Here is a 12,612-nt window from a genome sequence, read left to right on the forward strand (position 1 = left end):
CCTTCCAGGCGCCGAGTGAGGATCTGTCTTGGATCCCACAGAGCTTAGTGCACAGATGGATCTGCGCCGTTTCAGAGGCCCAGTCAGCACAATACATCCATTTCAACCTGGACCGAGCCCACCAGGATGCTCGGGCAGCGGGGTTCGCCACCATCGACGGGATGCACCAGGTTCTGGGGTGATCACCGGGATGCATGTCGCCCTACAAGCACCTGCAGATGACAGGTCACGCTTTACAAACCAAAAGGAGTTCCACTCGATGAACGTGCAGCTTGTGGGTGAACCAATACCCGGGGAGTGTGCACGATGCCTTCATCCTGGCACACTCGATGATTCCCAGCCTCTTCAAAGTGCACCCACAGCTCCTGGGCAACAGGGGTTATCCACTGCGGTTGTGGCTGATGACGTCTACCGAAGGCCACAACCGACACAAAGACCCACCAGAACAATCTATCTGTGCTTCGGGTCCTGAAGATGCGGTTCAGATGCCTAGACTGCTCTGGAGGGGTCCTCCAGTATGGTGCTGTGAGGGTCACCTGCATCGTGGCGGCCTCCTGCATCATTGCGCAGCAGAGGGGTGCCGTGTTGGAGGAGGAGGATGAATGCCAGGCCTCCTCAGATGAGGAGGATGCGGCTGAGGGCGAGGATGGACAGATCATGGGGACCGGGCAGGCACGGGAGGACGCACAATGTGTGCACCAGGGGCAACGCGCACGGCATACTCTGATCGCCTCCAGTTCACCGACTGGGGGGGGGGGGGGGGAAACTGGATAGGGGCATGGACACCATGGTGGTGGTACGCCGGAGCGATGAGCACTGGCTGAACTACGGTCTCTGGGCCAAGCCAGCGCAGTCCAGTCCACCCCTCACACTCTTCTGACAGAACACCGAGGCAGGTTGTAACATTGTGCACAGATGTTTAATGTGCAATGAAAACATAGATACAGATTCATGCCCTCGCCCCCATCACTAAACTATGCCCTGCACCCATGCAAATGTAACTGGTGTCTACTTTTCTATCCCTTCGGGCCTGAATGCTGTCGTGTTGGGTGTTTCGATACACAAACGAACCAACACGGTTGTAGATGGTACAACTCTGTTTTATTATTCTGTACAATAACAACTGTTAACTTCTGGCTGTGGTTCGTACTTCACCAGTTAACCTGTGGACCCAGCCCTAGCACTATCTTAGAGAGGCACTCGGCACATGGTGTATGTCTGAGTGGCACGCTGTGAGCTCTGTGCTCTGAGCTATCTCCTGGTAGGATGAACGGGAACTGTGGTGTTCCCTGTTTTATAGTGCGTGTGCTCTCACTGGTGATTGGCTGTGATGTTGTGCGTGTGTTGATTGGTCCGTCTACCTGTCCATCGGTGTGTGTTGTGATTGCACCATGATATGTTAAAATGGATAACATGACATCCCCCCTTTTCACAAGGATATGTGCCTACATGGTAATAAATATTGGTGTCTACTGAGTGCATTTGAGTCTGTGTGTGCAATATTTACAACATGTACATGAGGCTAAACTATATACATAGGAAGGTGTCAGGTGCAACAGAGCAACGAGGTTGTACCACAAACAAAACAAGTGCAATCATCAAATATCGAAAGAGAACTCCTGGAACGACAAGAAAGAAACACGTCAACATTATTGCACAACAAATCAGTGAGTCCAATGTGCAAACAGGCTCATAAGTCCAGTCTATTAGGTGGACGATGAATTCGGGTTGACCGCCTCAAGGGTGGGTCAGGATCCACCGGCTGAGGAATGGGCCTGGCCACGGGCGATAGAGGAATAGGCAGAGTGGCAGGAAGCTCCACGAAGTCGACATCAGGGACAACAGGAGGGCGTGGCACCGGTGCATGATCACGTAGCGAGCGCGGAAGCAGCCGAAAGGTCCGCCGATTACGCCGGCGAATGGAGCCATCAGGCATGCGAACCAGGAATGAGCTGGGAGCCAGGCGGCGGAGAACCTCGGCGGTTGCCGACCAGCCACCCTCTGGTAGGTGTATGCAGACGTTGTCTCCAGGCGGCAGGGCAGGAAGATCAGTTGCCCGAGTGTCATGTGCCACCTTCTGCTGAGCACGCTGCTGCATCCTTTGCAGTACAGGAGCATGGTCGGGTTTAGGAACATGAATGGACGGCACAGTGGTCCTGAGGGTGCGACCCATCAATAGCTGGGCTGGTGAGAGGCCTGTGGACAGTGCGGCCGAGCGATAGGCCAGCAGGCCTAAACAGAAGTCAGATCCGGCATCAGCAGCCTTGCAGAGGAGCCGCTTCACGATATGGATGCCCTTTTACGCCTTGCCAGTCGACTGGGGATGCAAAGGGCTGGACATCACGTGTGTGAAGCCATATGAAGCGGCAAAAGAAGACCATTCTTGGCACGCAAAACAGGGCCCATTGTCCGACATGACGGTAAGCGGAATGCCATGGCGAGCGATGATTTCTTTACATGCTCTGATTACAGCTGATGCTGTCAAGTCGTGCAGGCATATGACCGCCGGATAATTGGAAAAATAGTCAATTATAATGACGTAGTCCCTGCCGAGCGCATGAAAAAGGTCCACACCCGCCTTCGCCCAGGGGGACGTTACCAACTCATGGGGCTGAAGTGTCTCAGGGGGTTGCGCCGGCTGAAATCTTTGGCAGGTGGGGCAGTTGAGCACCATGTTGGCGATGTCGTCGCTGATGCCCGGCCAGTACACAGCTTCTCGGGCCCTCCGCCTGCACTTCTCAACCCCGAGATGGCCTTCGTGCAGTTGTTCGAGGACAAGCCGGTGCATGCTGTGTGGGAGCACAATCCGGTCCAACTTTAGGAGGACACCGTCAATGATGGCCAAGTCGTCCCGGACATTGTAGAATTGTGGGCACTGCCACTTGAGCCACCCTTCCGTCATTTGGCGCATCACACGTTGTAGAAGGGGGTCAGCCGCAGTCTCACGGCGAATGTGGGCCAGACTTGCATCAGTAGCCGGCAGATTGGCCGATGTGAAGGCTACTTGTGCGTCGTCCTGACAAACAAACCCCCCTGATTCGGGCGGTGTGCCCACTGCTCTGGACAGGGCATCCGCAATGATGAGGTCCTTTCCCAGGGTGTAGAAAAGTTGGAAGTCGTACCTCTGGAGCTTGAGCAGAATGCGCTGGAGGCAAGGGGTCATCTCGTTGAGGTCCTTTTGTATGATGCCGACCAGGGGGCGATGGGCGGTCTCCACGGTGAACTGCGGAAGACCATACACATAATCATAGAATTTGTCGATGCCGGTTAACAAACCCAGGCACTACTTTTCAATCTGCGCATAGCGCTGTTCTGTGGGGGTCATGGCCCGCGAGGCATAGGCGACCGGGGCCCATGATGCAGTGTCGTCCCGTTGCAGGAGAACCCCCCCCCGAATGCCGGACTGGCTGGCATCAGTCGAGATCTTTGTGTCTCGAGTAGTGTCGAAGAACGCCAATACCGGGGCGGTGGTGAGCCTGATCTTGAGCTCCTCCCATTCCTTCTGGTGTGCGGGCAGCCATTGGAACTCCGTGGACTTCTTTACCAGGTGGCGAAGAGCTGTTGTGTGCGAGGCAAGGTTGGGAATAAACTTCCCCAGGAAGTTGACCAGCCTGAGAAAGCGTAGCACTGCCTTCTTGTCTGCCGGCTGCGGCATGGCTGCGATCGCTGCCACTTTGTCGGCATCCGGACGTACCCCTGACCGGGATTTGTGGTCCCCATAAACTTTAGCTCAGATTGGCCAAAAGAACACTTGGCTCGGTTGAGGCGCAGGCCGTGATCTCGATTCCGAGCAAAGACATGCTGGAGACGACTGATGTGCTCCTGTGGTGTGGTGGACCAGATGATGACGTCGTCAACATAGACGCGCACCCTTTCGATGCCCTCCATCATCTGTTCCATGATTCGATGAAACACCTCGGATGCCGATATGATGCCAAACGGCATCCTGTTGTAGCAGTATCTGCCAAAGGGAGTGTTGAAAGTGCACAGCTTCCTGCTGGACTGATCCAGCTGAATCTGCCAAAAACCCTTTGAGGCATCAAGCTTGGTAAAAATTTTAGCCCGGGCCATTTCGCTCGTGATTTCTTCCCGTTTGAGTATGGGGTAGTGTTCCCTCATGATGTTATTGTTCAGGTCTTTCGGGTCGATGCAGATCCGGAGTTTGCCAGAGGACTTTTTTACACACACCATGGAGCTGACCCATGGCGTAGGCTCCGTGACCCGGGAAAGCACTCCTTGGTCCTGCAGATGCTGCAGCTGCTGCTTGAGGCGGTCCTTGAGTGGTGCTGGGACTCTACGAGGTGCGTGGATGACCGGGGTGGCGTCCAGTTTGAGCCGTATTCTGTACGTGTAGGGCAGTGTGCCCATGCCCTCGAAAACCTCCTGGTTGTGGGCGAGGAGCGAGTGGAGCTGCGCCCTAAAGTCTGCATCCGGGAAGTCGGACATGCCTTCTGGAGACAGAGTGTGTACCCACTGAACGAGGTGGAGGATCTTGCACGCCTGTGTGCCTAGCAGAGAGTCCTTCGAGGATCCAACTATCTCAAAAGACAGTGTGGCTGTGTATGAATTGTGTGCAACCTCGAGCTGGCAGGACCCCATGGCCGGGATAACATTACCGTTGTAATCAACCAGCTGACAGTGGGATGGCCGGATCGGTGGTTTAACCTTCAAGGTGTGGAAGGCTGACCATGCAATGAGATTGGCGGAGGCACCAGTGTCTAAGCGGAATGTGACTGGTGATCGGTTAACCGTTCATCGCCCGGATTAACGCTGTGCACTGGCATCGGCTGGTGGGTCCTACTTGGGGACATCCGATCTCTGTCTATTACCACAACGCGGAAGGGTTCCCGGTCGTCGGTATCACCGGTCTGTACGTCGACAGGGTATGACTCGGTGTATGGGGGCTGAATGGCCCGCACGTCCCTGCGAGGCTGGCGGAATTGCGGAGCGTTGGCAGGTTGAGCTGCTCGACAGCAGGCAGCGTAATGGCCCATCTTGCCACAGTGGAGGCATTGTCGAGCTTTGGCTGGACATTGCCGCTTTAAGTGTGTGGATCCACAGTTGCCACACGTCGTGACGTCATAGCGTTCGTTGCGGTCCTGCGTACAGCGTGCCTGCGCATCAAGTCCCTCTGCGTCGACGTCCCCTCTTTTGGCGCGTACAAGCACGGGAGGCCTCGGAAAGTGCACAAAATGGTCGCCCTCGTCCGGGCCGCGGGCCGGGAGGAACTCGATCGACTGGACCCGCTCGGCCTCGTAGGACCCCTGCCGTGCCGATTCAGCCAACTGGAATTGGGAGTAGCGGCTGGTCGCGTTTTTGTGGAGGACGCAGGTTTCGATGGCGGTGGCTAGGGTGAGGCGCTTTATGTTGAGGAGCTGCTGGCGTAGGGTGTCCGAGGTGACACCAAAAACTATCTGATCCCGAATCATGGGGTCGGAGGTGGCCTCATAGCTGCAGGACTGCGCGAGGATACGGAGGTGTGTCAAAAACGATCCTTACCCTGCAGGCGCTGCTGGAAGAGGTACCTCTCGAAGCTCTCATTCACTTCGACGCTGAAGTGTTGCTCAAATTTTAGAAGGACCGTTTTGTACTTCATCTTGTCCTTGCCTTCCGCGAATGCCAGGGAGTTGTAGATGTGGATGGCGTGTTGCCCCGCCATGGAGAGGAGGAGGGCGATCTTCCTGGTGTCCGATGCATTCTCCCTGTCTGTGGCTTCTAAGAAGAGCTGGAAGCGCTGTTTAAACAGCTTCCAGTTGACGCCGAGATTTCCAGCGATTTGGAGCGGCTGCGGCGGGCTGATGGTGTCCATGGTGCAGGATGGCGGATCTCTGAAGAGGTGCAGGTAGGTCTCACAGTCGCTAACGAGTTTCCAGACCTGGTATTATGTCGTGTTGGGTGTTTCGATACACAAACGAACCAACACGGTTGTAGATGGTACAACTCTGTTTTATTATTCTGTACAATAATAACTGTTAACTTCTGGCTGTGGTTCGTACTTCACCAGTTAACCAGTGGACCCAGCCCTAGCACTATCTTAGAGAGGCACTCGGCACATGGTGTATGTCTGAGTGGCACGCTGTGAGCTCTGTGCTCTGAGCTATCTCCTGGTGGAATGAGCGGGAACTGTGGTGTTCCCTATTTTGTAGTGCATGTGCTCTCACTGGTGATTGGCTGTGATGTTGTGTGTGTGTTGATTGGTCCGTCTACCTGTCCATCAGTGTGTGTGTGTGATTGCACCATGATATGTTAAAATGGATATCATGACAAATGCTATGTCTAGGTGCAGCCCCAGATGGTATATCAGGAGTGGAGGTGGCCTGCTGTGATTCCCGCCCTGCGACCTAGGTCCCCTTTGATGGCCATATTCTGGGGCGACGAGGCCTCGATGGGCCCGGCTGCTTCTCGGGTGTCCCAGGTGGCGTGATGCTGCCCTGTTCTGCCCACTGCCGACCAGATGTGGCAGACACAGGACGGTGGGGAAGGGGAGGGGAGTGGAGAGAGACAGAGGTGGGGGGGGAGAGGAGGACGGGGGTGGGGGGGGTTGGTGGTGAGGGGGCGATTCCAAGGTGTTGCAGTGTTCCATCACCTACCCTGTGGGAGTCACCGGTATGGGCCCCATCACCTCCTCCTCCCTCGGGGTGCTTCATGGGAAAGAGGTGCGAGAGGAGCTATCCCCTGAGCCTCCACTGCCACCTGGTGCTGCCAGCCCTGGAGGCCCACTCTCGTCTCGGCTAAGGTCCGCATGCCTGTGGCCATGAAGCACAGGGAGTGGATACCTCTGCCTGGGACTGTGCCGCTACATCTGGGCCTGTGCCACTTCAGACAGTGACTGCGCCATCTCAGTCACTGCAATGTCCATGTGCTGCTGGATGGGGGTTCGGCCACCCTCCGGGTGGTGGGTGTGAGGTTACGGGTGTGTTGGACTGGTACCAGGGGCACAATGCTGCCTGCTCACCGTTGCCGCCCTGAGGAGATTGTGCAGTTTTTTCCTGCACTGCAGGCCAGTCTGGATGGTGTTGCTCGTGGCGTTGGCCACCTCTGCCACCTGGGACCAGGCACGGTGAACGGCGGCAGCTGGCAGCCTCCTTCCCAGGCCGGGGTGCAGGGTGGCTCGGCTCTCCTCCATGGCATCCAGGAGGATCTCAAGATCTGTGTCCGTGAATCTTGGGACCGCTCTCCTTGCTGCCATCTTGTTGGCTGGGATGGTGTGTGGGGCGGAGAATTGTTTATATGCGGCTGCAGCTTGTCAGCCTTTGGATGTCAATCGCAAAACCGTTTTTTATGGAATTGATGGCGAAGGTACTACCCCATTTAAAGTTGCTGAATTGGTGCAGCTGTTGCACTGCTTTTTCTGTGGTAAAACTCCATGGTTCCTACGCCTGCATCGGCACTTCGCCTCAAAATCGGGGCAGCATGGTAGCATGATGGTTAGCACAATTGCTTCACAGCTCCAGGGTCCCAGGTTCGATTCCCGGCTTGGGTCACTGTCTGTGCGGAGTTTGCACGTTCTCCCCGTGTCTGCGTGGGTTTCCTCCGGGTGCTCCGGTTTCCTCCCACAGCCCAAAGATGTGCAGGTTAGGTGGATTGGCCATGATAAATTACCCTTAGTGACCAAAATTGCCCTTAGTGTTGGGTGGGGTTACTGGGTTATGGGGTTATGGGGATAGGGTGGGGGTATGGGCTTGGGTAGGGTGCTCTTTCCAGGAGCCGGTGCAGACTCGATGGGCCGAATGGCCTGTAAATTCTATTATTCTATGAATCCAGTGTTGACGCCAACGCGGTCTCCGTTGACCTTGATGACAGAAAAACCGGCACTGCTCCTGGACTGATTCCGTTATCATTAAGGGGCTAGCACCGGCACCATGTGGAACACAATGCATTCCAATGGGAAACGGTGCCAGATTCGGCAGGTCTGTTATTGGTGCACATGAGGATCACATGCTGCAGCCGCACTTAAACAGCTTTTTCCCCCAGACACACCGTCCCAGCCTACAAGATGGCTGGAAGGAGAGCTGCGCCATGGTTCAGGGATGCTGAGCTGGAAATCCTCCTGGACGGCGTGGAGGAGAGAAGGATGACCCTATGCCCTGGTCCGTGAGGAAGGACGGCAGGCGCCTCCGTTCACCATGCCTGGGCACAGGTGGCAGAAGCGGTCGGCGCTGTGGGCAACATCATCTGGACTGGCATGCAGCGCCGGAAGAAACTTCACAACCTCCTCAGGGTGGCCATGGTGAGTTGACTGCTCCGTGCCCCTGGCACTAATCCCCCCACACACCCGTAACCTGGCCCTTCTTCCCAAGGGGACAGCCGGGTCCCCACCCTGCCACTCATGCCAGCACCCATGCCAGCTGCTATGGCTGGGTGCCCAGGCCACTGAGGCCACCATCTACCCAACCCCTGGACTGCATGCATTGGACCGTCTAACGGTGTCGTTCTTTGTGTTTGCCCACCCCCGCCAGGAGAAGGCCGCACACAACCGCTGGGAGCGGGAGAAGACCTGAGGGATACCAGCAGAACTGCGGCCCCTCTCCATCCCCGAGCAGAGGGCACTGGCTGAGGTCGGCGGCCCAGAAAAAAGGGAGGTCACCGAGGTGCAGTTCGGCGGTGGGCAAGGAAATGACACCCCGCTTAGTTGCGGATCCCCATGACACGTGTGTGGACCCCTCCCCCCGCCACACACACACACACTCACACACACACACTCCCTTTACCCCCTTCAATCCACATGCCCCTCACTTCCCACCCCCCTCACCCGCCTGACCGCCCCCAACCCACGCCCTCCTCAACCCACACCCCCCTCATCCCCTCCACACTCCCCTCAGCCCTCACCCCCTCATACATGTCTGTTGTGTTATGTACTCTGGGATAACACAGGCTGCAACTGGATGCAGCTTTAACCAAAAGATACTCCAGACCTTGAAGTTAGTTCAATCAGATTTATTGAACCAGTAGCACAGTTAGCACAGTTCTCTGTGAGTTCGACTCTCTGCTAACCTATGTGTGGTTACTCTGTCTGACTGAACCAGACTAGCTCTTAGCCACGTGCTGGAGGTGTGATACTGTACATACACCCTGACTCACTCTGTAGATGTTCATCAGTGGAAAGAGGCGGAGTGTGAGTGCCTCGTGACTTTTATAGTGAGATACCACCCCTGAGTGTCCTGCCTGCTCATTGGTCATGTCCTGTTCTCTGTGTTCATTAGCTGCCTGTTTATGCCTGTCTGTATATCATTATCTGCATATCTGCATATCATGACAATGTCATCTTTGTTTTACAGAACCTGCTGACGATGGGGTGGGTCCATCCGGAGCCCCCCGCCCCCAAATGGTGCCAGAGCTGGTGCCCCCACAGACGGCCGAGCACTGACGGGAGAGCAGCCCGAACACCAACCTTCCGTCCGAGATGCAGGACACCCCGGTGCTCGGGTCGGAGGATGACACTGACGTTCAGTCACAGTTGTCCCCTAAACCCTCCAACATTTCAGAGACCATCACCTCTGTTGGGCACATAGTGAAGAGGCTCCTGGGACACTATCTGGTGCTCACCACGTATTGCATCCGGTAGAGCAGGTGGAGGTAGGAGCAGCCGAGGGGCTGGACGGTCGGAGGGCAGGCCAGCCCCAGGAACCAGATAGGTCCCGGGTTTCTGGAACATCCAGTCCCAGCCACAGTGCAGGTGCAGTCAGAGACCCAGGGACCACAAGCGGGGATGATGGCAGGCATCGAGCACCTGCAGGCGCAGGTGGAGGAGTCCATCTGGTGGGAAGCGGGTAGAACAGGATGGCACCACACCACCCGGGCCACTCGAGCAGTGGCCGGCCCATCGAGGCAGAGTCGCCCCAGGAGACATGCGCCAACGGGAACCCTTGTCACAGCGCAGGAGTCACAGCAGGCCAACTCCATGCCTGCTGTACCATCTGGGGAACCACTTAGGCATAATGCTAAGGCCTGTAAGGCCAGAAAGTTAGACACCAGTTAAGTTGGCATGGATGCAGGGCACAGTTGAGTTATAGGGGCTAGGACATATATTTCTCAACAATAAACACCTGTTAACATCATTGAAACCTGCCTCGGTGCTCTGTCTGATGGGTGTGGGGGTGGGCTGTTCAGTGCTGGCCAGGGGGAGTGGGACCAGTGCAGGCCCCACGGGTGGACTATACTCCCCACAGGTTATCGCACAGGGCTGCGGCCTTCACCACAGCAGCCAGCATCGCGGGTTGGTATCTGAAAGCCATTGTCTGCAGGGGCTGGAAGGCCAACATATTAGCATGCCGCATACACCCATGCCCATCCAGGTACCATGGGCTAAATGGTGGCCCCAGTTGGCACTGCGAGCCCCGCCCACACATGTTCCCTCTCTTCCACCGCTCACCCCTGCCCCATCGGTATCCAGCCCCGTCGGTGCCCTGGATCCTGGTGTCCGTCCCTGTTGCCAGGGGCACTGTTGGCTGGCACTCCCTCACTGGGGGCTGTCTTGGGTGTGGCCCTAGGTGGTCCCCCGGTGGGTGGCTGCCGGGTGGGCAGGGTGTTCGGGGCTGGGGGGTGTGCGCGCAATGGTGGAGGGGTGAGGTGCAGGGGTGGGCGCACCCATATGGCCGGTGCCTCTGTGTAGAAAAGGGGCCGGGGTGGGTGGTCCCTGGGTGTTCAGCAAGACGCCGGTTGGTGCTTGGGCATCGCCCCAGTCCTGTGGGGGGGCACCCCGGCTGTTCGGCCTGCCCTCCCCCTCCCCCGACTCCTGGCTGCCCCCCCCCCACCGCAGCCAGCACGGCCGGTTTCCAGTGGCAGCCCGTGGTCACTCCACGCCATTTACTACCTACACTCGCTCGCTCAGCAGCCAGGTCGGCAGGTTCACGATTTTAAAATCTAGAAGTGAATGACGCCATCGGTAAATCGGCCCATCAGAGGCGTTGAATCGTGGAGGCCCCGGAGCATAGGGTGTGAGGCACGCTAATGATATGCCCACTGTACTTTCATCCTGAGTGGGGAGTGACATATTTACACCATTTTCGGGGTGCCGGAGCATCCCGATTTGGCGTCAAACCGGCGCCTACCCCGATTTTGGCGTGGAGGCTATTCTCCGCCCAATCGCGTTTCGCAATTTTGGCGTCGGCAAGCAAAGAATCCCGCCCTCTTTGTGTAAAACTCCGAGTCATAATTGAACAACATTTAAAACAGTTCATAACAACAGGATTAAATTCAGTTAATTCCTGCTGTATTCTCTGACCCTGACATAATCCAAAGAGGAGTATGTGAGAAAACAATAAGAGCCAAATAACTGCTAGTCCCGATAAACTTTAAATGACAACAGCTATAATTAGCATTTAATTAATTTCTCCACAAGGAATATGTATGCACTTGTTTTAAAGGGGTAAGAAAGATTTTCAGCTCACCACTTCAACTGGTTTTTGACCCCAGACAGACTGGAGCAGGGAATCAGCTTGGATTAGTTCAAAATGTTTTGGTTCTTTGTCACCCTACAATTAATGTTTCTGAACTTTAAGGAAGAAAGTTTGGCTACCCTTAAGCCAGATGTTTTCCTCACGTGCCAAAGATTCCTTGGAAACTGAATCATCTAAGGCTCCTCTCTTACAATAATCAGTGGCCAGTTCAGAGGCAACAGGAAGTATTTGCAGAATATTACACGTTCTGCATGTTGTGATTTTTCACAACAGGAAACGAGGCTAGGATGTAACTGTCAGTAATGGGTTGGGTGAGATGTTCAAAACTTTAAAAGTTTCAAACCTGACTCCTACCACATCCAACACCCCTCCCCTCCCCCTATCTGGCTTTCAGCAGAAAAGAGATAAACAGCTGTCGGGAGATGGATTGACTAATTGAGCAATCTCTGATTTTAACCCTCATTGATCAAGTTTCCAACATCTCTCAAAGCCTGGCAGCTAAAAGGTGAGGAACACTTCAAGGAGAAGCCTTCCCCGGGCCGTCTAATCTCCTACTCTTATCAGTCCCAACTTCCCCAATACACCACACACTGCCCATGTTGTGGATGAAACCCCAGCCCACCCCCCCACCCCCCCACCCCCCCAAACCCCAAGTGCTCCAATTAGCAGCAGTTGCTCACTGCTCTGTAAATCAGGCTGACGTCCAAGAGAAGAACCTGTTGAATCAAAACTCTGCACAAGAACAACTCCACAGCAGATGGGCAAATCTGAAATTTCAGGTTTCTCAGCTGGAGCACTGTTCAGTTGTTTACACAGTTGTAAAGATTCAGCTCTAAAGTTAAGACCATAAGAAATAGGAACAGGTGTAAGCCATTCGGCCCCTTGTGCCTACTCTGCCATTCAATAGGATGATTCAATATTCCTCCCGTCCCCTTTTCTGCCATTTCCCCTTAACCCTTGATTCTCTTACTGATCAAGAATCTATCTTGGCTTTAAACATACACAAGGGCTCTGCCCCCACAGCTCTCTGTGGAAAGGAGTTCCAAAGACTCACTACCCTCTGAGGGACGAAATTCCTCCTCATCTCAGTCTTACATATTCTGAGACTATGCCCTCTAGTCCTAGACTCTCCCATAAGGGGAACTATCCTCTCAGCATTTACCCTGTCAAGTTCCTTAAGAATATGTTTCAATGAGATTGCCTCTCATTCTTC

The sequence above is a fragment of the Scyliorhinus torazame genome, chromosome 9, assembly GCF_047496885.1.
Source record: "Scyliorhinus torazame isolate Kashiwa2021f chromosome 9, sScyTor2.1, whole genome shotgun sequence".
Taxonomy (NCBI): Eukaryota; Metazoa; Chordata; class Chondrichthyes; order Carcharhiniformes; family Scyliorhinidae; genus Scyliorhinus; species Scyliorhinus torazame.